Below are 22552 nucleotides of genomic sequence, written 5' to 3'. Positions count from 1 at the left end.
TGCATTACATGCACCAACCACTCTCTGAGTGAAAAACCTTCCTCTAATATCCCCCTTGAACTTCCCTCCCTTTACCTTAAAGCCATGTCCTCTTGTATTGGGCAGTGGTGCCCTGGGGAAGAGGTGCTGGCCGACCACTCTGACTATTCCTCTTAGTATCTTGTACACCTCTATCATGTCTCCTCTCATCCTCCTTCTCTCCAAAGAGTAAAGCCCTAGCTCCCATAATCCCTGATCATAACCCATACTCTTCCACATCCTTCCTATAGTGAGGTGACCAGAACTGGACACAGTACTCCAAGTGTGGCCTAACTAGAGTTTTATAGAGCTGCAACATTACATAGCGTCTCTTAAACTCTATCCCTCAACTTATGAAAGCTAACACTCCATAAGCTTTCTTAGCTACACTATCTACCTGTGAGGCAACTTTCAGGGATCCGTGGACATGTACCCCCAGATCCCTCTGTTCCTCCACACTACCAAGTATCCTGCCATTTACTTTGTACTCTGCCTTGGAGTTTGTCCTTCCAAAGTGTACCACCTCACACTTCTCCAGGTTGAACTCCATCTGGCACTGCTCAGCCCACTTCTGCATCCTATCAATCTCTCTCTGCAATCTTTGACAATCCTCTACACTATCTACAACACCACCAATCTTTGTGTAGTCTGCAAACTTGCCAACCCACCCTTCTACCCCCACATCCAGGTCATTAATAAAAATCACAAAAAGTACAGGTCCCAGAACAGACCCTTGTGGGACACCACTAGTCACAACCCTCCAATCTGAATGTACTCCCTCCACCACAACGCTCTGCCTTCTGCAGGCAAGCCAATTCTGAATCCACCTGGCCAAACTTCCATGGATCCCATGCCTTCTGACTTTCTGAATAAGCCTACCGTGTGGAACCTTGTCAAATGCCTTACTAAAACCCATGTAGATCACATCCACTGCACTACCCTCATCTATATGCCTGATCACCTCCTCAAAGAACTCTATCAGACTTGTTAGGCACAATCCGCCCTTCACAAAGCCATGCTGACTGTCCCTGATCAGACCATGATTCTCTAAATGTCCATAGATCCTATCTCTAAGAAACTTTTCCGACAGCTTTCCCACCACAGACGTAAGGCTCACTGGTCTACAATTACCCGAACTATCCCTTCTACCTTTTTTGAACAAGGGGACAACATTCGCCTGCCTCCAATCCTCCGGTACCATTCCTGTGGACAATGAGGACATAAAGATCCTAGCCAGAGGCTCATCAATCTCTTCCCTCACCTCGTGGAGCAGCCTAGGGAATATTCCGTCAGGCCCCGAGGACTTATCTGTCCTAATTTATTTTAACAACTCCAACACCTCCTCCCCCTTAATATGAACATGCTCCAGACCAGCAACCTCACACAAATTGTCCTCACCATCATCAAGATCCCTCTCATTGGTGAATACCGAAGAGAAGTATTGAGGACCTCACTCACTTCCACAGCCTCCAGGCACATCTTCCCACTTTTATCTCTAATCGGTCCTACCTTTACTGCTGTCATCCTTTTGTTCTTCACATAATTGAAGAATGCCTTGGGGTTTTCTTTTACCCTACTCGCCAAGACCTTCTCATGACCCCTTCTTGCTCTTCCCAACCCCTTCTTAAGCTCCTTTCTTGCTACCCTATATTCCTCAATAGACCCATCTGATCCTTGCTTCCTAAACCTCATGTATGCTGCCTTCTTCCACCTGACTAGATTTTCCACTTCACTTGTTCCTTCACCCTACCATTCTTTATCTTCCCCACCAAGACAAATTTATCCTCAACATCCTGCAAGATATCCCTAAACATCGACCCCATGTCCATAGTACATTTCCCTGCAAAAACATCATCCCAATTCATACCCGCAAGTTCCTGCCTTATAGCCTCATAATTTGCCATTCCCCAATTAACAATTTTCCTGTCCTCTCTGATTCTATCCTTTTCCATGATAATGCTAAAGGTCAGGGAGCGGTGATCACTGTCTCCCAGATGCTCCACCCACTGACAGATCTTTGACCTGACCCGGTTAGTTACCTAATACTAAATCTAGTATGGCATTCCCCCTAGTCGGCCTGTCAACATACTATGACAGGAATCCATCCTGGACACGCTTAACAAATTCTGCCCCATTTAAACCCTTGGATCTAATCAAGTGCCAATCAATATTAGGGAAGTTAAAGCCACCCATGATAACAACCCTGTTATTTTTGCACCTTTCCAAAATCTGCCTCCCAATCTGCTCCCCGTTATCTCTGCTGCTACCAGGGGGCCTACAGAATACCCCCAGTAGAGTAACTGCTCCCTTCCTGTTCCTGACTTCCACCCATACTGACTCAAAAGAGGATCCTGCTACATTACCCACTCTTTCTGCAGCTGTAATAGTATCCCTGACCAGTAATGCCAGCTCTCCTCCCCTTTCCCCCACCTCTCTATCCCTTTTAAAGCACTGAAATCCAGGAATATTGAGAATCCATTCCTGCCCTGGTGCCAGCCAAGTCTCTATAATGGCCACTACATCATAATTCCATGTATGTATCCAAGCTCTCAGTTCATCACCTTTGTTCCTGATGCTTCTTGCATTGAGGTACACACACTTTAGCCCTTCTTCCTTACTACCTTTATACCCTTTATTCTGCTGCTCTTTCCTCAAAGCCTCTCTATATGTTACATCGGGCTTTACTCCATGCACTTCTTTCACTGCTCTATCGCTCCGGGTCCCATCCCCCTTGCAAATTAGTTTAAACCCTCCTGAACCATGCTAGCAAACCTACCAGCAAGGATATTGCTCCCCCTCGAGTTCAGGTGCAACCTATCCAATCTGTACAAGTCCCACCTTCCCCAGAAGAGATCCCAATGGTCCAAAAATCTAAAACCCTGCCCCCTGCACCAACTCCTCAGTCACGCATTCAACTGCCATCTCCTCCAATTCTTACCATCACTATCACGTAGTACTGGCAGCAATCCTGAGAATGCCACCCTTGAGGTCCTGTTCTTCAGCCTTCTGTCTAGTTCCCAAAACTCACACTTCAGGACCTCATCCCTCTTCCTATGTCGTTGGTCCCAACATGTATCATGACTTCTAGTTGCTTTCCCTCTCATACCAGGATGTCATGCACCCGGTCAGAGACATCCCGGATCCTGGCACCCGGGAGGCAACAAACCATGTGGGTTTCCTTCTCATGTCCACAAAATCTCCTGTCTGCTCCCCTGACTATAGAGTCTCCAATGACGACAGCTCTCATCTTCTCCGTCCCATCCTTCTGCACCACAGGGTCAAACTCAGTGCCAGAGGCCCTGCCACCATGGCTCACACCTGGTCAGTTGTCTTCATTAACAGCATCCAGGACGGTAAACTTATTATTCAGGGGAATGGCTACAGGGGTGCTCTGCACTACCTGTCTACTCTCCTTCGCTTTCCCTCCTCGGACTGTCACCCAACAACCTGCTTCCGGCAGCCTAGGTGTGACTACCTCCCTGTAGCTCTCATCTATGACTGCCTCATTCTCCCTTATGAGTCGAAGGTCATCCAGCTGCTGCTCCAGATTCCTCATATGGTCTTCCAGATCACCCAGCTGCAAGTTTAGAGGTATGAAATTAGAGAACATACTAGAAAAAGAAACAGCAGGCTAAATATTACGATGATGCAAAAGACTGCAACGTTGCACAATGCTGCTCTGTATTGCTGTCAGTTGCCTATTAACCCCTTTCCTGAGATACCTGTTGAAAACCTTGAGCCTTACCTGGCTACTAATGCAACATGTCCTCCTGACTAGCAAGTTTTAATATGTACATTGTTCAGCTCTATTTACAGAAAAGCCAAAGCCTGTGTATATTGAAAGAGTCCACCCCATGATGGAACAGACAGAGACTATTTATTTAACCAGGCATATGTAATATGGCCATGAGGGAATGGCTGAAGAGTACAATTTACAAAAGCCCAGCAAGAATGATTTGAAATGGGAGAATCAGCACCTCATATCACTATTGCAGTAAAGCCACCCACTACCCTGAAGTTGCTTGGACCTATAGTAAAGGTTTTGCAAGCTAAAATAAAAACACATACAGAATGCTCACCTACCTAATGCAATATGGTTTTACAGCTCTTTTCAGACCAGACAGGATGCTTGCATGGTACCCCATTTACTAGTCCAGCTTAATTGTTATATAATCCTCCTCCTTCCCCAAAATATTCAATTTCACTTTCATTAACTAGGATACCTTCTTCCCTCTGAGCATTTCATAGGAATCACGTTGGCCTTGTTCTCTCCACCTTGTTGCATAAAGTTCATCTAAAAATATTGTGGAATTACCATTCATAAGGCAATATAATTGTCACCTGAGGCTGTGGAAGGCACTTGGCCAGTTTTAGAAACCTTCTTAGAACAAGGAGGGGCAACCAGTAGCCCCTGTAACACCCCTATATTACCAATCCTGAAACTGGGAAGGAATAATGAGTGGAGATTTGTGCAGGATCTCCAAGCCGTTGATAAGATAGTTGTTCCTCTTTCAATAGTTGTTACCGAAAACCAATATGGCATGGAGAGCATTCTGACAGGCCACATCACTGTTTGGTATGGGGGGTGGGGTGGCTACTGCACAGGACCATGGGAAGCTGCAAAGGGTTGTAAATTTAGTCAGCTCCATCTTGGGTACTAGTCTAGAAAGTACCCAGGACACCTTCAAAGAGCAGTTGAAGGTTTGAGGAGAAGTTGGATGAGAGGGGTTTGGAGGGATATGGCCCAGGTGCAGGTCAGTGGGACTAGGCAGAAAATGGTTCAGCACAGCCAAGAAGGGCCAAAAGGCCTGTTTCTGTGCTGTAATGTTCTATGGTTCTATGGTTCAGTGTCTCAGAAAGGCAGCGTCCATTATTAAGGACCTCCAGCATCCAGGGCACGTCTTTTTCTCCCTGCTACCATCAGATAGGAGGTACAGAAGCCTGAAGGCACACACTCAGCAATTCAGGAACAGCTTCTTCCTCTCTGTCATATGATTCCCTAATGAACATTGAACCCTTGGACACTACCTCACTTTTTTTAATATATAGTATTTCTGTTTTTTGCACAATTTTTAATCTATTCAATATACGTATACGGTAATTAATTTAGTTATTTATTATTTTATTTTGTTTTTTTCTTCTATATTATGTATTGCATTGAACTGCTGCTAAGTTAACAAATTTCACGTCACGTGCCAATGGTAATAAACCTGATTCTGATTGATTCCTTTCCATTGTGCCCGTCTCCGAATGCTATTCTGAGATAGACGTCTGTTCTGCGTTCTTCTCTATTCCCTTATATGAAGATAGTCAGTAGTTGTTTGCATTTATGTACAGTGGCAGACAGGATACCTGGACCAGGCGGCCCCAAGCCTACACCGCGAGCCCCTCAGTATATTCTGCCACTGCAAGACAAGATTTGAATATGCTCCAACTACCAAGGAGCTGCAATATTCAGATGATTCACTCGTTGCATCCCCACAATTACTGACCGTGAAAAAGACACTGTCACAGCTGACACAGTTTGCTGAAACAGGACATAAAGTGTCCCTAAGCAAGTTGAAGTTTTGCCAATCTGCAGCACAGTATTTGGGGCACATACTTTCATGAGGCACTTGGAAATTAGGCTAGGACAGGATTGTGGCCATCCTCAATGCACCCCCACCATGAACATGAACTGAAATTTTATCCTTTTTGTGTATGGTTAGTTATTGCAGACATTAGATTCCTGAACATTGAATGGTTGATGCATTGCTAACCTCATTACCAAGTATGCCTAATGAAAAACAATGGACACAAGAAATGCAGACCACTTCTACTGATCTGAAAACTTGTCTACCTACTGCTCCTGCATTAGGCATACCAGACTATTCAATCCCTCTTCAGCTCTTTGTTAATGAAAAATAGGGATGTGCAAGCGACATTTTGACTCAAAAGCATGGGAGCCTCAGGAGACCTATTGCCTATTATTCTGTACAATTACTACCAGCTGTGAGGGATATGCTTGGCTGCCTACAATCTGTTACCACCACTGTAATGATGGTAGAAAAATCCGGTCCTAGTGTTAAATCACCCTTGTGCCAGTTTGGCTCTTTGTGCAGTCTTACTGTTTCTAAATTCAGCTGTCATGCAGCATTTTATGGCAGCCAGAAGAGAGGAGTATGAGGTCATGTTACTATCTTAACCCAATCTCTCTTTTCAGAAAACCCCTAGCATAAATCCTACTTTTCTGAAGCCCCTTAAAGACCCTGATGGTATTTCTATTCATGATTGCATAGCTGTAGTAGAGGCTACTATGTTACCTTCAGGATACCGTTTTAGATAACTTGAGTACTATTTACGATGGTTCCTCCTTCCACTCATCAGATGCTCAACTCTTTTCTGGTTATGCCATTGTATCTCCATTTAAAACTTTGGAAGTTTATGCGCTTTCTCCCTGGAACATCTGCACAGGCAGCAGACCCTTTTGAACATATGGGCTTGTATTTTAGCTACTGGGAGATCAGTCTCTATTTATATCAATTCTCATTATACAAATAACAAACAGTACACAATATGCAAATAAACAACTAAGCTTTATAATTCTTACTTTGACTATATGGTTAGTAAAGAAATGAAAAAAAGAAAAAAGGGCGCAATCTTATTAAACAGTCTGTGCACTATGTTGGAGCTCACTGAGAAGCCGTCGTCCACCAACGACCTCCTCCGATTGCCGCTGCCCTTCGGACCCTCACTCCAAGTTCAGCCCGTATGGCAGTCTATCAAATCTCTCCATTCGTGTCTTCTCTCATCTATCCCTGGCAAAAGATGCGAAAATCCCTCTTCCAGCTCACAAGAACAACAGCATTTCAAACCCCATTAACTCCAGTCATAACCCAAACATTGCTGCTACAGAGAAACCATTACATTATCAGTGAAATCGTACAACTTGTTACACTCTAACCGCCCCCCCCACCAAATTTAGTTATGTACTCATGATGATTTGATAATTTGCCAACCCTTCCTGCAAAACACAAAGCCCAATCCAGGTGTAAAAGGCAGTAACGTAGCTCCCCAACACAGTAGGGGTCACACTCTGTTCCCCAGTACATAGGCCATAGGTCTCCTAATTCTCTGAGACCTCCACACCCCATCATCTAACTCTTCAGGTTCTGACACTACTGGGGGTACTTCCAGTCAACCTGGCGAGCCTCCTCCGATCTATCACACGTCCCCACCTGCAACTCGGAGCCCTCTGTTCTGTGATCAAACCCCACTTCCTCCCCTGCAGAGTCCTGCTGCAACCCAGGCTGCCTACAGATATCCACCCCCCCCCCTTCACCTGTCTCAATGGGAGAAGGGCGGGGAGTCTCTTCCTCAATCACTGGGGAGTTAGCGAAAGGCAGCATATACCACACACCCAGGTCCTCATCCTTTGAATCAGTATCCCTCTCAGGGGTGGGGGCCAGCCTAACCTCGACTGTTGGGTCCCGGTAGTCACCCCACATTTCCTCTTACTAGGTGTAGGCTCCAAGTCGGGCTCTGGGTCTACCTGCACCTCTTGTCCCAGGGGCAACAGGTGGTTCCAATGGAGAATCTTGACAGGCCCATTCCCATCCTCTGGTTTCATCCAGAAAACTGGTACGTTTGGCATCTGATTCTCCACACATAGGGCGCAGCTGCCCAGCAGTTGGCCAACTTATGCTTTTCAGGTGGCCCCAAATTCCTTATGAGGGCTCTGTATCCGGGCAGGAGTTGGGAGAACCACACCTTTTGATCAAACCTCCTCTTATTTCCTCAATTCTGCTGGGCAGCTGCAACCCCAGCCAATTCACAAGCTCTTTTCAACTCTCTTCTCATGTCAGACACATACTTCAGATAAGCCCTCACCAGTCCCAAAACAAAGGTCAATGGGCAACCTTGCCTTGCACCCAAACATCAGATAATATGGCGAGTACCTAGTAGCTTCACTTCGGGTACAATTATAACTGTCAACCAAATGTCCAATATGTCAACTCCACCTGTTCTTCTTGCAGATCTCCGGGGTCTCAAGCATGTCTAGCAAAGTCCGGTTAAACTTCTCAGGCTGGAGATCGCCCTGCAGGTGATAGAGTGTCATCCTCGACTTCTCGACTCCAAGCATGCCCAGTAACTCACGGATGAGTCTGCTCTCGAAATCCCGTCCCTGATCACTACGTTTTCGCCTGAAAAGGCCATAATAAATGAAATACTTTTCCCATAACACCTTTCCCACATTAGATGCCCTCTGGTCCTTGGTAGGAAATGCCTGAGCATATCTGGAGTAGTGGTCTGTGATGACAAAGACATTCACCGTGTTGCTGGCATCAGGTTCTATTGACAGGCAATCCATACACACCAGGTCCAGGGGCCCCGCATTTTGCGGGTGGGACAAAGGATCTGCTTGCATAAATAGCATCTTCCACCGTATGCATTGCATGTATGACTTGCAGTATTCTTCGACCGCCAACTTCATTTGGGGCCAGTAAAACCAGTTTCTGAGCAATCCATAGGTCTTTTACACCTCCAAATATCCAGAATCATCATGAAGTGATTTCAATGCCATCCTCCAATACTTCTTGGGCAGAACCAGCTGGTAACACTGGGGTTGGTCTGGGGGTGACGTGACCCTGTATAAGATCTGGTTCTTCGACTCCAACTGAGGCCATTCTCGTAGTAATGGAGGCACCAATGCATGTTTCGTCTTCTCCGCCTGAGCCACGTCTCCCCTTTTCGACCACCACCCAAATGGTACCAATGCCCGGATCATCTCACTGAGCAGCAGCCACTCTTCCCCAGAACTCAATTCCAGTAGCTGAATTGTCTTCAGAGCAGTCAGGTGACAATAAACTTGGGGAATGGCATCATCAGAAGCCCCCAATTGATCCACTGCTCACTCCTGCCCCTCCTTTCCCTCTGCCTTTACGGTGATGGCAAGCTAACACATGGCCATCACCCCTGGGGGAGAAACGCTCTCCCACTCTTCATCTCTGACCAGTCCCTGTCAGGACAAAGCATCAGCATCAATGTTCCTGCTTCCTGGCTGGTACTTCAGGCTGAAATCATAGGCAGGCAGTGCCACCAACCACCAATTGCCTGTGGCATCCAGTTTCGCCGAGGTCTGCATATAAGTTAGGGAGTTGTGGTTGTCCTCACCTCAAACTTCGCCCCATAGAGGCACCACTGCCCATTTCAACGACGAAATTCCAACTTGTGCGTGGGATAGTTTTTCTCAGAGGGCGACAGACTCCGGCTGACAAATGCAACGGGCCTCAACTCGGGACCCTGATCCTGATACAGGACGGCCTCAAAACCCTCTTGGCTGGCATCCATGTGCGGTATATATGGTAATCAAGGGTCTACAAAAGCCAACACCAGTGCCTGGGTCAGCAGCTCCTTCAGCGACTGAAAGGCCTCCTCACATTTTGCATCCCACGTCGGTCCAAAGGGCTCTGATGGGCTAAGATACTCTCCACCTTCCTGTCCTTTCTTCCCCCTCCCTTTCTTCTCCAAAGGAGGGTAACCGCACAGAAGCTGATTCAAAGGGTGACTCATTTTCCATAGCCTTTCACAAACTTCCGATAGTAACCACAGAACCCAAGGAACGAGCACAGAGCGCTCACAGTCTGGGGTCTTGGCCAAGTGGTCACCACATTGATCTTAGCTGGATCTGTAACTACCCCAACCCATGAGACTATGTGCCCAGACGTTTGGTAGAACTGGCACTTGTCCAGGGAAAGTCTTACCCTTCAGCTTTCGGGAGGCCCAGCACCTTCAGCACCCACTTCATGTTCTTTCAAGATGGATGCAAATACTGTCATCCACCTGCCCCAATACCTCAAGCAAGTTCATTCCCCCCCCCCCATCTTCTCCATGACCCACTGGAAGGTTGCAGGAGCTCCCGAGATGCCCTGAACTGAAAAAAATCCCAGGGGATATATAAATGCCGGTTTCTCTTTGTTGGCCACACTCATGGGGCTCTGGTCCAGCACACTGAGCCACTTTGCACTCAGGCAGGCCAGTGTGTCTTCAAGCTTCAGGACAGTATGCGGGTCAGGGATGGTGTGCCTGTACACACTATAGTCCACACACATCCATACCTTCCCATTCTTCTTTTGGGCCACTACTATTGGGGGCACGTAGGGGCTTCAGGACTCAGTGATGATCCCAACTTCCTTCAACTTACACAAATGCTGCCGAACGTCATTCACCTCTGCAGGGGCCAGTCACCATGACCATTCTCTGAACAGGATATCCTCAGTCACCCAGATACTGTGACGAATGCTTTTGGAACAACCCACATCAAACTCGTCAGTGGAAAAGACACCTTCCAATTTCAACATCTTCCCTACCAAACTCCTTTTCCAACCCTGCAGCACCAAGGAGTTCCTGAAGTTTCTCCCTGGCTTGTCTCACGGGGGCACTAGACATTACTGTCACCAAGAACAAATGCACGAGGGGCATCCTCCGCTTAAAGTGACCTTCCACTTTGTAGTGTTCCTGACAGTCACTGCCATCCTGCATTCCTGTATAACCCAGGGCCTCTGCAATCCCGGCCTCATCAGTACCCCAGCAGGAAATCCTGACTCACCCTCGTGGTCTTCCGGATCTCTCACTAAGAGGGCTTCACCCTCAGGCACTCCGGGAAATCTGGGGGTCCCCATCACTCTCACCACTTACCCTGGCTGTACCACTATTGGCTCCGACTGGGTGAACCACAAAGGTCCTTGTTTAAATTCAGTATCCGGCCCAATGCCACCATGCACTTCCTCAAAAGCAGCTCGAAACCTCGGGTATATGGACAATGTTCCCAGAAAGCTCTCAGCAGCCTTCTCCTTGCAGGCCCCCATGAACCTCTTCACAGGAGGGATGTAAGTCAACACCAGAATTGAAACGCTGCCCTTCTCAACAGAATCCGGACAAACCAGCACCAATGTATCAAGGACCTCAGACATCCTCCACTTTGGCCTCTGAGAACTCCAACTTCACTGATAAATAACCATCATATGGATAATCACTAGCACTGAGCCCCCAGGTCTCCAGTGCCCTGAATGGTGTCAATGGTAAGTGCTTCAGATACCAGTTATAAAACAAACGATACAACAATGTGACCTGCAACCCGGTGTCGAGTATGGCTTTAGCATAAATACCCTCTATTTGTAGCGACACACTGGAGCATGGACCCACTAAGCCTTTAGGAATAGGTCCTTTTCGCTTTCAGGGATTCCTTGGTACATTGCTGGGAACGTGCTCCCCCGAAGACACCAGGCTGTTCCCTCACTGGGTCTCCTCTAGGTTTCCCAATGACTCTCCCTACTGAGGTACCCGGGGGCTCACTCTCCTTCTGGTGTGACAGCTGCTGCCACCAACCCTCCACATTGTCCGTTCCCTTGGGGAATCCACCCCACCCCTATCAGCTCCATCATGTGGGGGGGGGTCACACCCACTGATAACAGCCAACATATCTCCGTTCTCAACTCTGCCACAATCTCCTCTACTGCTCCCCGGGGTAGGCTACTTGTGGTCACTTCACTGCAGGCGACTACTACCAAGGACTGCACCGTGCTGACGGAGTCCTCCTGTGCCTCCACCATGCTTTCCTCTTCCCGTATCTCTCTAATCAGCTCAACAAAAGGTGGAGGGGCAGCACGTCTTACGAGACTGTCAGAGACCCCAAACAATCAGATCATGGGTCTGGGCACCCCCGGCTATCTGGTCCATTCTTAACTGATTCTCCTCAGCCGCCTGAATGACCCCTCTGTGCTGTAAGCAATTTAGCTGCCTTTCTAGCTGTAAATTAAAAGCAGAAAGCTTCTCCCCCTTCTCCCGACACATGTTCTGAAACAGCACTATGAGCTCCATTGGGTTTCCAATCGGGCCAAACTCATTGTCCATTGCTTGCAGATAATCGATGGCTGTCACTACAGGAGATTTCAACCCGACAGCTCTCACAATGTCAGTGGCCTGCCCATTCAAACTTTCAAACAATCTCTGTCACTTTTCATCATCAGAGCACTGCCATTCATCTAACAACTGAGAGGTCCACTCTGTCCAAGTCTCATGTTCCTCCTCCCATTTAAAGTTGGGCGTTATTCCAGAGAATAGGCGGTGTTACGTACCCGTGGGTACCTTGTACCTGTCACATGACCCATGATGTAATTGAGGCTATGCTGGAGATGAGATAAAATGGTCTTGTGATGGTGGAGTGATATCATTTTCCCGCCAGTGAGAGGTCATGTGATAGTTTTTGTTTACAGGGTATAAAAGGAGAACCCCACCCTGTGACTTGGGCAGTTCGTGGCTGAATTTGCCACTGACTCCCTGTTGCTGTGTAATCTGATATTATGACGCAGTTTTCTTTAAAAGTGGAGCTTTACTTTCTGTTTCTCAAAGGTTATTGCCGGCAGTGTCACTATAGTACTGCCAAGTTTGGTCAGTAGAGAGTGAAGATTTTAAAGGAGTTCGGAAATCCTGAAGGATTGGGAAAGTTAATGTCGATGGTGAAACAGATTCGACCTTTGTTTAATCTTCGCACGAGGAATTAGTAACAAGTATCCATGATAATTCCTGTTCAGCAAGAATAGCAGAGGGTTGGATGCAAAGTTTTGTCAAAGGCAGTTCAGTGCCTTTAAGCCGTTTTATTTCCTTTGATCGTAAATCCTCTGGGGAATAACATACTTTGGCTGGGATCAGCAGTAACTCCACGAAAGAGGATTTAAATCATTTCAAGAAGTTTCTCCTTTAACGGACTGTGTAAGGATTTGGACTTTTGCATTACTACTTCAAGGAAATGTTTTTGTATTCTCACTTTAAGAACTGTTTGAGCTGCTGTATCGCAGCTGACTTCCGGTTAAGTTAATCGTTTGTTTACTTTTGGGTTTTTTACAGTGTTTAATAAATTTTTTATTTGTTATAAAAAAACCTGTCTCAAATCATATATTCAATGTTGCTGATTTATAACAGTGGAGCCTGCCATAGCTGGGACTTTGAATCTGATTTTTCCATTTATTCGCCGGAGAAGTCAGGGCGGATACTAACTCAGAATTCTTTCTCTTCACCAGGGGACGTGGACTAATTAGACATTCCAAATCCCACCACTCTTTCCCCTCCCTCCTCAGAAAAGAGAACCGTCTTTGAAATTTCTGCCCCCAGCTACCGCTACCTCAGTATTGGTCTGCATCAAAACAAGAGCTGCGCCAGCTATTTTATCAAACCTCCGCCCACAATTCATCTTCAACACTTAACAGTGGAATTAACCATTCTGCCCCACTGGTTCATTGCTCAGGGTAATCAAATGGCATCCAACGGAATCAATCCCGAACATAGCCTCCACAATTGTAACTCTCGCTTCAGCCAGCGGCTTAATTTAGGGGGTGATAGCTCAATGATCGGAACAACTTTGAAGGATAAAATAAGAATAATGGAGCATGTCCTGCCCTGATGAAAGCTACAGTTATTACTAAGCAACGGAGTGGTTTAATTATTTAATTATGTTTCTAAGTGTTTTATATGCATAGAAATGTTAAGTATATACTATATACTAAGACAAATGTATGACTAACTGATGGTAAATAATATCGGATGTACCTGTTCTGACTCAGAGAAATTCCGTTTTTTTTCTGATCCCGATCCGTGGTAACTTATACACATCCTCCTGTGTACTTTACATAATTTCTAGATTACATATGCTACCTAATACAATATAAAAGCTATGTAAATAGTTGTTACACTGTGTTGTTTAGGGAATAGTAACAAGAAAAAAGTCTGTACATGCTCAAACAACAAGTGCTGGAGAGAGAACTTCCGGGTATTCCCAATCTGCGGTTGGTTGAATCCGCGCATGTGGAACCCACGGATAAGCAGGGCCGACTGTATGCTGAAATCTGTCTGTAACTTGGAGTCTTACACATTTCTGCAAGCTTTTCATGATACCATGCTAAATAAAGGTATCATCACTTTAAGTCTGGTCTCTAAAGTCATTTTTCTTCCACAGTAGGCAAAGTGAGCTTGCTTGTTGGTGATGTAGCAGTAGTCAGGTGTGTTGACTCCTAAGGTTCCACAGGTGATATATTAGTGTAAGTTGGTCAGGGACTTCCTTAAGCTGGCCTAGTTGATTTCCCCTGCAATGATCTGTAAGGCATCAGAGTGCACTGTCTCATGACTTATGATCACAATGCTCAGCTCCTCCAAGTGCCAGCATGACATTGGCCAGGGGTGGAATGTACACTACAAACAGGGTGATGCAATTCTGGAAAAAAATTCAGTCAGCCAAGCAGCCCATAACTAAAACAGACATAGATAACAGTACAAAAGTGCAAATATAGCTTTGCAGGATGCATGTTCTAGCACTTTGTATGCTGATTAGATTCCCTACACCATCTGATGTCCTCTATTAGTGGCAGTACATTTTATTAATGACAGTGTGATGTCTTCAGATTTAGCAACCCAAGATGCAGTACATTGCATGCAGATTATAATGCCCTTTGCACAATGAATACAATATTAGCATTTTGGAGTTCAACAATTAAATTAACACCACCTTAAACCTTAATGCTTCAGCTGCATAGGAAGTCACCACTTGTACCATTTTATAGGTTTTACTGATAGGTTCAACTGTATGGGCTCATAGCTTACTAATTTCATAGAATTGTTTGGTGTTTTGTGGAGTTCTTTAAATTTGATGAGATCATAGTCAAAGTACGATTTATTGTCACCTAAGTTAACAAATTTCATTACACATGCTGGAGAAAATAAACCTGACTCTGGGTTTAGGCATTTGACCCTCCACAAAATTCCATGTGGGAATTTAAACTGGAGGTGCCAGTGTTTTTTTTATGAGGTGGAGTTACAAGCTCAACATCAACCCGGCACGGATGGAGAGAGCAATTGGGAACAGTCTGTCACTGGATCGAACTCAGGAACCTCTGTTCTCAAGACCGGTGCTGATCTCACTGCACCACCAGCCAACCTTGATTTGATTCTGTAATGTGCAGGTGCAATGATAGACTTACTTGCAGAAGTATCACACACACATATAGCATCAGATAATCAGTCACAAGAAAAACATAAAGTACAGAATAGTACACCACAAGAACAGGGCATTCTGTCCACAATGTTGTGCTGTGACAAATTAATTAGTAGTCAAATAGACAACTAATCTAATCCCTTCTGCCTATACAATGTCCAAATCCTTCTTCACATTCATGTGCCTATCTAAGTATCTCTTAAAAGTCTTTAATGTATCTGTCCCTACCAGCACTCCAGGTAGTGCATTCCAGGCACGGACCACTCTCTGTGGAAAAAACTTGCTCTTCACATCCCCTTTGAAATTATCCCCTCTCACCTTAAATGCGTGTCCTCTGGTATTAGACATTTTTATCCTGTGCGAAAGGTACTATCTAATCTATCTACGCCTCTCAAAATCTTATAAATCTCTATAATTCTCGCATCAGCCTCCACTGCTCCAGAAAAAAAAACCTAAACTTGTCCAACCTCGTGCTGGGGCTATATGGCGTTGAGGCGCGTCCCCTGGGTGGTGGATGGGGGATCCCTTGTGTGAGGGGTACACTGGATAATATGGAAGAAGGTGCCCCAAACCAACACAGCCTAGAACAGTGGTCGGCATCCCGCGGCTCTTTCATCTCTGTGCTGCGGCTCCCTGTGGCTTTGGAAAATAAATGATGAGTATTTAATTAAAATGTATTTTATGTTAGTTTGTTAGTTTTTGAAATGTAATTGTAAATTTGAAGATTATGGTGATCTTGTACAATCTAAATAAAACGTGTTTTTTGTCGCTATTAATATACGTCACCACAGCCAATGCCTGACACCCGCCAGTGCGCGATTTCTTTAATTTTTCGATCCAAGGTCAGCTAACTATGGAGAATTCTAAAAAGAGAAAAGTGACTGAAGAAAACAGAACATTTAATGATACGTGGGCAGATCCATTTGCTTTCACTGCTGATGAGACTGGTTTACCGGTATGCTTAATATGCAATGAGAAACTAGCAAACAACAAAAAGTCAAAAGTCGCAAGACATTTCCAGAATAAACACGCAGCCTTTGCTCAAAAATATCCGGATGGAAATGAGAGAAAAAAAGCCGTTTCGGAACTAAAGCGGAAGGTTGATCTGAGCAAAAATCATTTCAAGAAGTGGATGAAGTCTGGAAAATCAACTACGTATGCTAGTTGTGTTGCCGCTCAGGAAATAGTCAGGCACGGGAAGCAGTTTACAGATAGTGAATATATAAAAGAATCTTTCATTAAGAGTTCAGAACATCGATACACGGACTTTAAAAACAAGAGTGAAATTGTGCAGAAAATCAGGGATATGCCCCTCTCTGCAAAGACTGTCAAAGACAGAACCATAAAAATGGCAGAAGACATCACAAGACAGAAAATTAAAGACATTAATTAAGCTGTGGCCTACTCAATTGCCTGTGACGATTCTAAAGACAAAGGTGATATTGAACAAATAGTGCTGTTCTGCCGGTATGTAAACACTGCCGGGCCACAGGAAGAAATGATTGAGTTGATACCTCTAAAAGGCCAAACACGGGGGGAGGACATCTGTGAGGGTGTCTTGAATTGTTTAAGAGCCAAAGGAATAAAGACCACCCACCTGCTGTCAGTAGCTACTGATGGGGCACCAAGTATGACAGGAGTGCACAAGGGATTTGTGGCTTTACTGCAGAAGTCGCTGGACAGAAAGCTGCTGACTTTTCACTGCATCTTGCACCAAGAGGCACTGTGCACTCAAACATTTCCTCCAAAATGCACAGAAGTAATGGATGTTGTCATTCAGATTGTCAATAAAATAATGGCAAAATGTTTAAATCACCATCAATTCCGTTTGATACTGGACGAGCTGGAAAGCGCATATTCTGATCTCCTGCTGCACAACAAAGTCCGGTGGCTGTCAAGAGGGGAGGTGCTGAAACGCTTTGTCGCGTGTCTGGAAGAATTGAAAACTTTCCTGGGCAGCAAAGGGCTCACCTTTCCTGAGCTGGAACAGCCAGAGTGGCTGTAAAAGCTACACTTCATGGTAGACATGACAGCGCACCTGAACACGCTGAACACAGCTCTTCAGGGGAAAGGACGCACAGCCCTGCACATGTTGGAGGATGTTTTGGCATTCGAGTGCAAGTTGACAGTGCTTGCCAGAGATTTACAGAAAGGCACATTGTCTCACTTCCCCAATTTGAGAGAGTTCAAACAAGCTCACGACATGATAAATTCGGAGTATTTACATTCTACAATCATCGCAATGCAGACATTATTTGGGAAATGCTTCTGTGAGTTCAGAGAGGTAAAAAAACACATTATCCTTCCCGGTCACTCCCCTAAGCATCGATCCATCCCTATTGAATACGACTGCATTGGCAGGTGTGAGTCAACCTGATCTTGAGATGGAACTGGTCGACATAGCCGACAAAGACATATGGGTGTCCAAGTTTAGACGCTTGACAGCAGACCTTGAAGATATTGCCCGTCAGAAGGCCATTCTTGCTCAGAATCACAAATGGAGTGATATTGAAAACCTTCCCAAACCGGACAAACTTGTGTTCGAAACATGGAATGCTATCCCCGACATTTATGTAAGCATTAAAAAGGTATGCGCTTGGAGTACTGTCGATCTTTGGATCCACATATGTATGTGAGCAGGTGTTCTCCAACATGAACTTTATTAAAAACAAACATCACGCACACCTAACAGATGACAGCTTGCGATCCTGTGTAAAGATGAAGGTGACGTCATACAGCCCTGATGTGCAGACGCTGAACGCTGAGGTCCAGGAGCAGAAATCCCAATAACCAAGTATGATAAATATTATTTTACATATATTCATATTTTTTCATTGTTCAGTGAAATAGTACTTTTATTTTTCAGGTTGACAGCTGGCTGACGTTATTTTTGGTTTGCTGCTGGCGGACAATTTAAGTTTGGCGTTTTTCATAAATACAAGAAGGACTCAAATAGACACTGAGTATTTTACTTAAAAGTAACCTTCAACCCAACATCTTTTTTTCAGAGTTCAAAATGTTTTTGTTGCATGCAGAAATGTAATTTCGTTTTCTCTGCAGGAGTTCATCGATTTCATAAATGCAAAACATTATAGTTTATTTATAGATAGCATAAAGGCAAAAAAAACATTGTATGCAGTGTTATTTCATTTTAAATGTCAAACGGGTTTTGTGGCTCCCAGTGTTTTCTTTTCTGTGGGAAACGGGTCCAAATGGCTCTTTCAGTGGTAAAGGTTGCCGACCCCTGGCCTAGGAGAAGGAACTCCGACTCTGGGTAGATAGGACTCATTACCCTTGGATGACAGCCTATCCAGGAGAGGGTAAACTCTGATTTCAAACCCAGGCAGGTGGAACTCGTTAGCATGGAAATGCCATCGCCTGGGGGAAGGTGACCCCAACAGAAAACCCCTGGTCCTCCAGGTTGGGGTTGTGCAATGGGCTAACAACCCATTCACGTAAAACAAGCAATTGTTACAGAAACCGTCAACAGATTGTCAACTACTAATCCAGATCTCAGGAAAGGCAGGGCCCCAATCAGGAGGCTGATGACGCGCTGCAACCAAACCCGTCAGGAAGATGCAGGGCTGACAACCCTCCTTCACCCAAGGAAAACCATAAAAGAGGTTCCAAAGCTGCTCTCACAGAAGAAAGCTATCCTAATCAGAACATGGAATGTGAGATCGCTTTGGGAGGCAGGTAGGTTCGCACAGGCAGTGAAGGAAATGAACCAATACCACCTCACACTCTTGCGCATGTGCGAAGCAAGGTGGAATACTTTTGGTGAGACCAAACTGCAGTTGGGAGAAACTCTGCTCTATTCAGGCAAAGAAAAAGAGAAAGACCCGCATGAGACTGGTGTGACCCTGATGTTGTCCAAAGAAGCAGCCAGAAATTTGATAGAAGGGGAACCAGTGTCCGACCGTATCATCACAGCCAGGTTCGAGTCCAGATTCCAGAAGGTATCCATTATCCTGAGCTACGCCCCAACTAACAACACAGAGGAAGAAGAAAAAGATCTCTTCTACACCCAGCTTCAAGCAGTAGTTGGAAAGGTACCTAAGCAAGATTTGTTGATTGTCATGGGAGATCTGAATGCCAAAGTAGGCAGCAATAACACTGGCAGGGAGAGAGTGATGGGCCAGAATGGTTAGGGGAATATGAATGAAAATGGAGAACTCCTTACCGACTTCTGTGCCTTCAACAAACTGACCATTGGAGGTACCCTCTTTCCCCACCAACGCTGCCACAAGTTAACCTGGGTCTCGCCTGACCATCAAACAGAGAACCAGATTGATCACGTCATAGTCCGCCAGCACTGGAGAAGTTCATTGCAAGATGTGAGAGCCAAAAGAGGAGCAGATATTGGATCTGACCACCATTTGGTTGTTGCAAAGCTGAAGATGAAGCTGTCAGCCAAGAAGAAGCAACAGAACACGCGAATAAAGTTTGATAGAAAACTACAGATGGAAGAGAACAAGAAAGATTTCCACATCGCCTTGCAAAACCGCTTTGGGGCTCTTCAAATAGAGGAACAAGATGAGAGAACAGCGGAACACACCTGGATTACCTTCAAGCAGGCCACTGTAGGAGCCTGCGAAGAAGTACTGGGAAGACCCTCAGTCAGCAGTAAAACTTGGATCAGGGATGAGACATGGCAGAAGGTGGAGGAGAGGAAAAAGCTCAAACAGGAGTTGAATCAGGCCAGAACCCGGCAACAGAAACAAATCACCGCCAACAGGTGCAGCTTGATGGCCAAGGAGGTGAAGAAACAGCTCAGAAAGAACAAGAGGTCATACTTCAATGAAATAGCAGAGCAAGCAGAAACAGCAGCCAGTAAAGGGGACCTCAAGGCACTCTACATGACAACTAAACTTTTGAGAGGGAAGAAGAGCAATTTCAACAGACCTGTTAGAGACAAGACAAGCCATCTGCTCACTTCGGTTGAAGATCAGCTGGCGAGATGGAAGGAACACTTCCAGGAAGTATTGAATAGACCACCACCACAGAACCCACCTGACCTGGAGCCTGGAGACCCACTCAACATCAATATAGCTGAAATCACCAAGCAAGAAATTCAAAAAGCCCTGAAAATCCTGAAGAACAGCAAGGCTGCTGGTGAAGACAACATTCCTGCAGAAGCATTGAAAGAGGGTGGAGAGGTTATGGTGGACCATTTGCCTATGCTGAATTTGATATGGAGAACAGGAGAGATCCTATCAGATTGGAAGAAGGGCCTCCTTGAGAAGCTGCCAAAATCTGGAGATCTTTCATTGTGTGGCAAGTGGAGGGGGATCATCTTGTTGTCCATTCCTAGCAAAGTTCTCACCAGGGTCATCTTGGAGCGGATGAAAGATGCCATTGACCAGAGACTTAGAGATGAGCAGGCAGGGTTCAGGAAAGAAAGATCATGCACTGACCAGATAACTACACTTCGAGTCATTGTGGAGCAGATAATAGAATGGCAAAAGCAACACGAGTGAATCTGCAGATGCTGGAAATAAATAAAAAACACAAAATGCTGGCAGAACTCAGCAGGCCAGGAAGCATCTATGGGAGGAGGTAATAACGACGTTTCCTGATGAAGAGTTTTGGCCCGAAATGTCGTTATTACCTCCTCCCATAGATGCTGTCTGGCCTGCTGAGTTCTGCCAGCATTTTGTGTTTTTTATAGAATGGCAAACTCCACTATATGTGTGTTTTATTGATTTTGAGAAGGCATTTGACAGCCTGGACGGAAAGTCAATGTGGAGCATCTTACGACACTATGGTGTACCGGAAGAGATGGTGAATATCATCAAGCAGCTTTATGATGGCTTCTCATGCAGGGTCATCCATGATGAGAGACTGTCCGAAGAGTTCCTGGTCACTACTGAAGTCAGACAGGGATGCCTGCTGTCACCTCTACTTTTTCTTGTGGTACTTGACTGGGCTACAAGAACAGCCTATGCTGGCTCAGAGAGAGGCATCCAGTGGATGTTAACAGGGAAATTGGAAGACGTGGCATTTGCAGATGATCTCGCTCTTCTCTCACACCGGCTTCAAGATATGTAGAAGAAAGTAGATTCATTGGAAGAGACCTCACAGCGAGTAGGCCTTAAGATCAGTCAGAAGCCCAAAGTTCGACGCATTAATAGCAAACAAGAGGAGCCATTACGGATTGAAGGACAAATAGTTGAAGATGTAGACAAATTCACCTACCTCGGAAGCAAAATCAGTAAATCAGGAGGAACAGATGAGGACATCAGAGCAAGGATCGGAAAAGCCCAACATGCCTTCACAACCCTCCGACCTGTTTGGAGATCTACGGCCATCTCTGTCAAAACTAAGCTCCGTATATTCAGCTCCAATGTGAAAGCCATCCTGCTATATGGATCTGAAACATGGAGAATCACTAACACCAGCTGCAACAAGATCCAGACCTTTCTCAACAAATGCCTCCGGCAGATCCTCCACCTCAAGTGCTACGACAGAGTGTCAAACCTAGACCTATGGAAGAGAGCAAACCAAGAGCCCGTTGTATTCCAGATAAGGAGGAGGAAGTGGAGATGGGTCAGCCACACCTTGAGGAAGAGCCAGTCGAATGTCACTCGACAATCACTCGAATGGAATCCACAAGGGAAGAGAAGAAGAGGTCACCCAAAGCAAACCTGGAGGCGTAGGCTTTTGGATGAACTGAAAGCCGCTTGCCAAATTTGGGAGACTGCAAAAACATCTGCCAGAGATCGCAGAAAGTGGAGGACTTTTGTTGAGGCCCTATGCTCCATAAGGAGCGAAAAGGATTAAATAATATAATAATAATAAACTTGTCCAAACTCTCATGATAGCACATTACCCTCTGTTCCAGGCAGCATCCTGGTAAACCTCTTCTGCACTCTTTCCAAAGCCTTGGCATACTTCCTATAATGGGACGATAAGGACTGTAAGCAATACTCCAGAACTATAATTTTATAAACTTCCAGTCACATCACAAACTGAATTTTGAATCCAATGCCTCCACTCAACTCGAGAAGTGGGAAGGCATGAAGACCCCTAGTGTTCCTGACGACAACATTTGTGAGAAATGGATCCAGCTGTAGCTAACAAACTGCATTAAGGAGTTGGAGCCGAAGGCTGAGGGGGTGATAAATGGGACATATGGAGAGGTAGTTCCACCCAAGGTGCAGAACACAGGAAACTGGGTGATGGCCAGGAAGGGGAAAGAGATTAAACACCCAGTACAGAGCACCCCTGTGGCTATCCTCCTCAACAATTATATACTAATGGTGGGGGAGATAGTGGAGGGAAAAGCCCCAGCAGAGGAAAGTCAAAGCAATCAAGTCTCTGGCACTAAGTCTGAATTTGCAACTCAGAAGGAAAGGGCAGAGAAGAGGTGAGCCGTAGTGATGGCAAATTCATTAGTTAGGGGAATGAAAAGAAGGTTCTGTTGATGAGTACAAAATTCCCAGATGATATGTTGCCTCCCAGGTGGCAGGTCCAGGACATATCTGATTGAGTCCTGAGCATTCATAAGTG

The sequence above is a fragment of the Hypanus sabinus genome, chromosome 27 (genome assembly GCF_030144855.1).
Source record: "Hypanus sabinus isolate sHypSab1 chromosome 27, sHypSab1.hap1, whole genome shotgun sequence".
NCBI classification, from domain to species: domain Eukaryota; kingdom Metazoa; phylum Chordata; class Chondrichthyes; order Myliobatiformes; family Dasyatidae; genus Hypanus; species Hypanus sabinus.
This window is presented reverse-complemented; position numbering follows the sequence as displayed.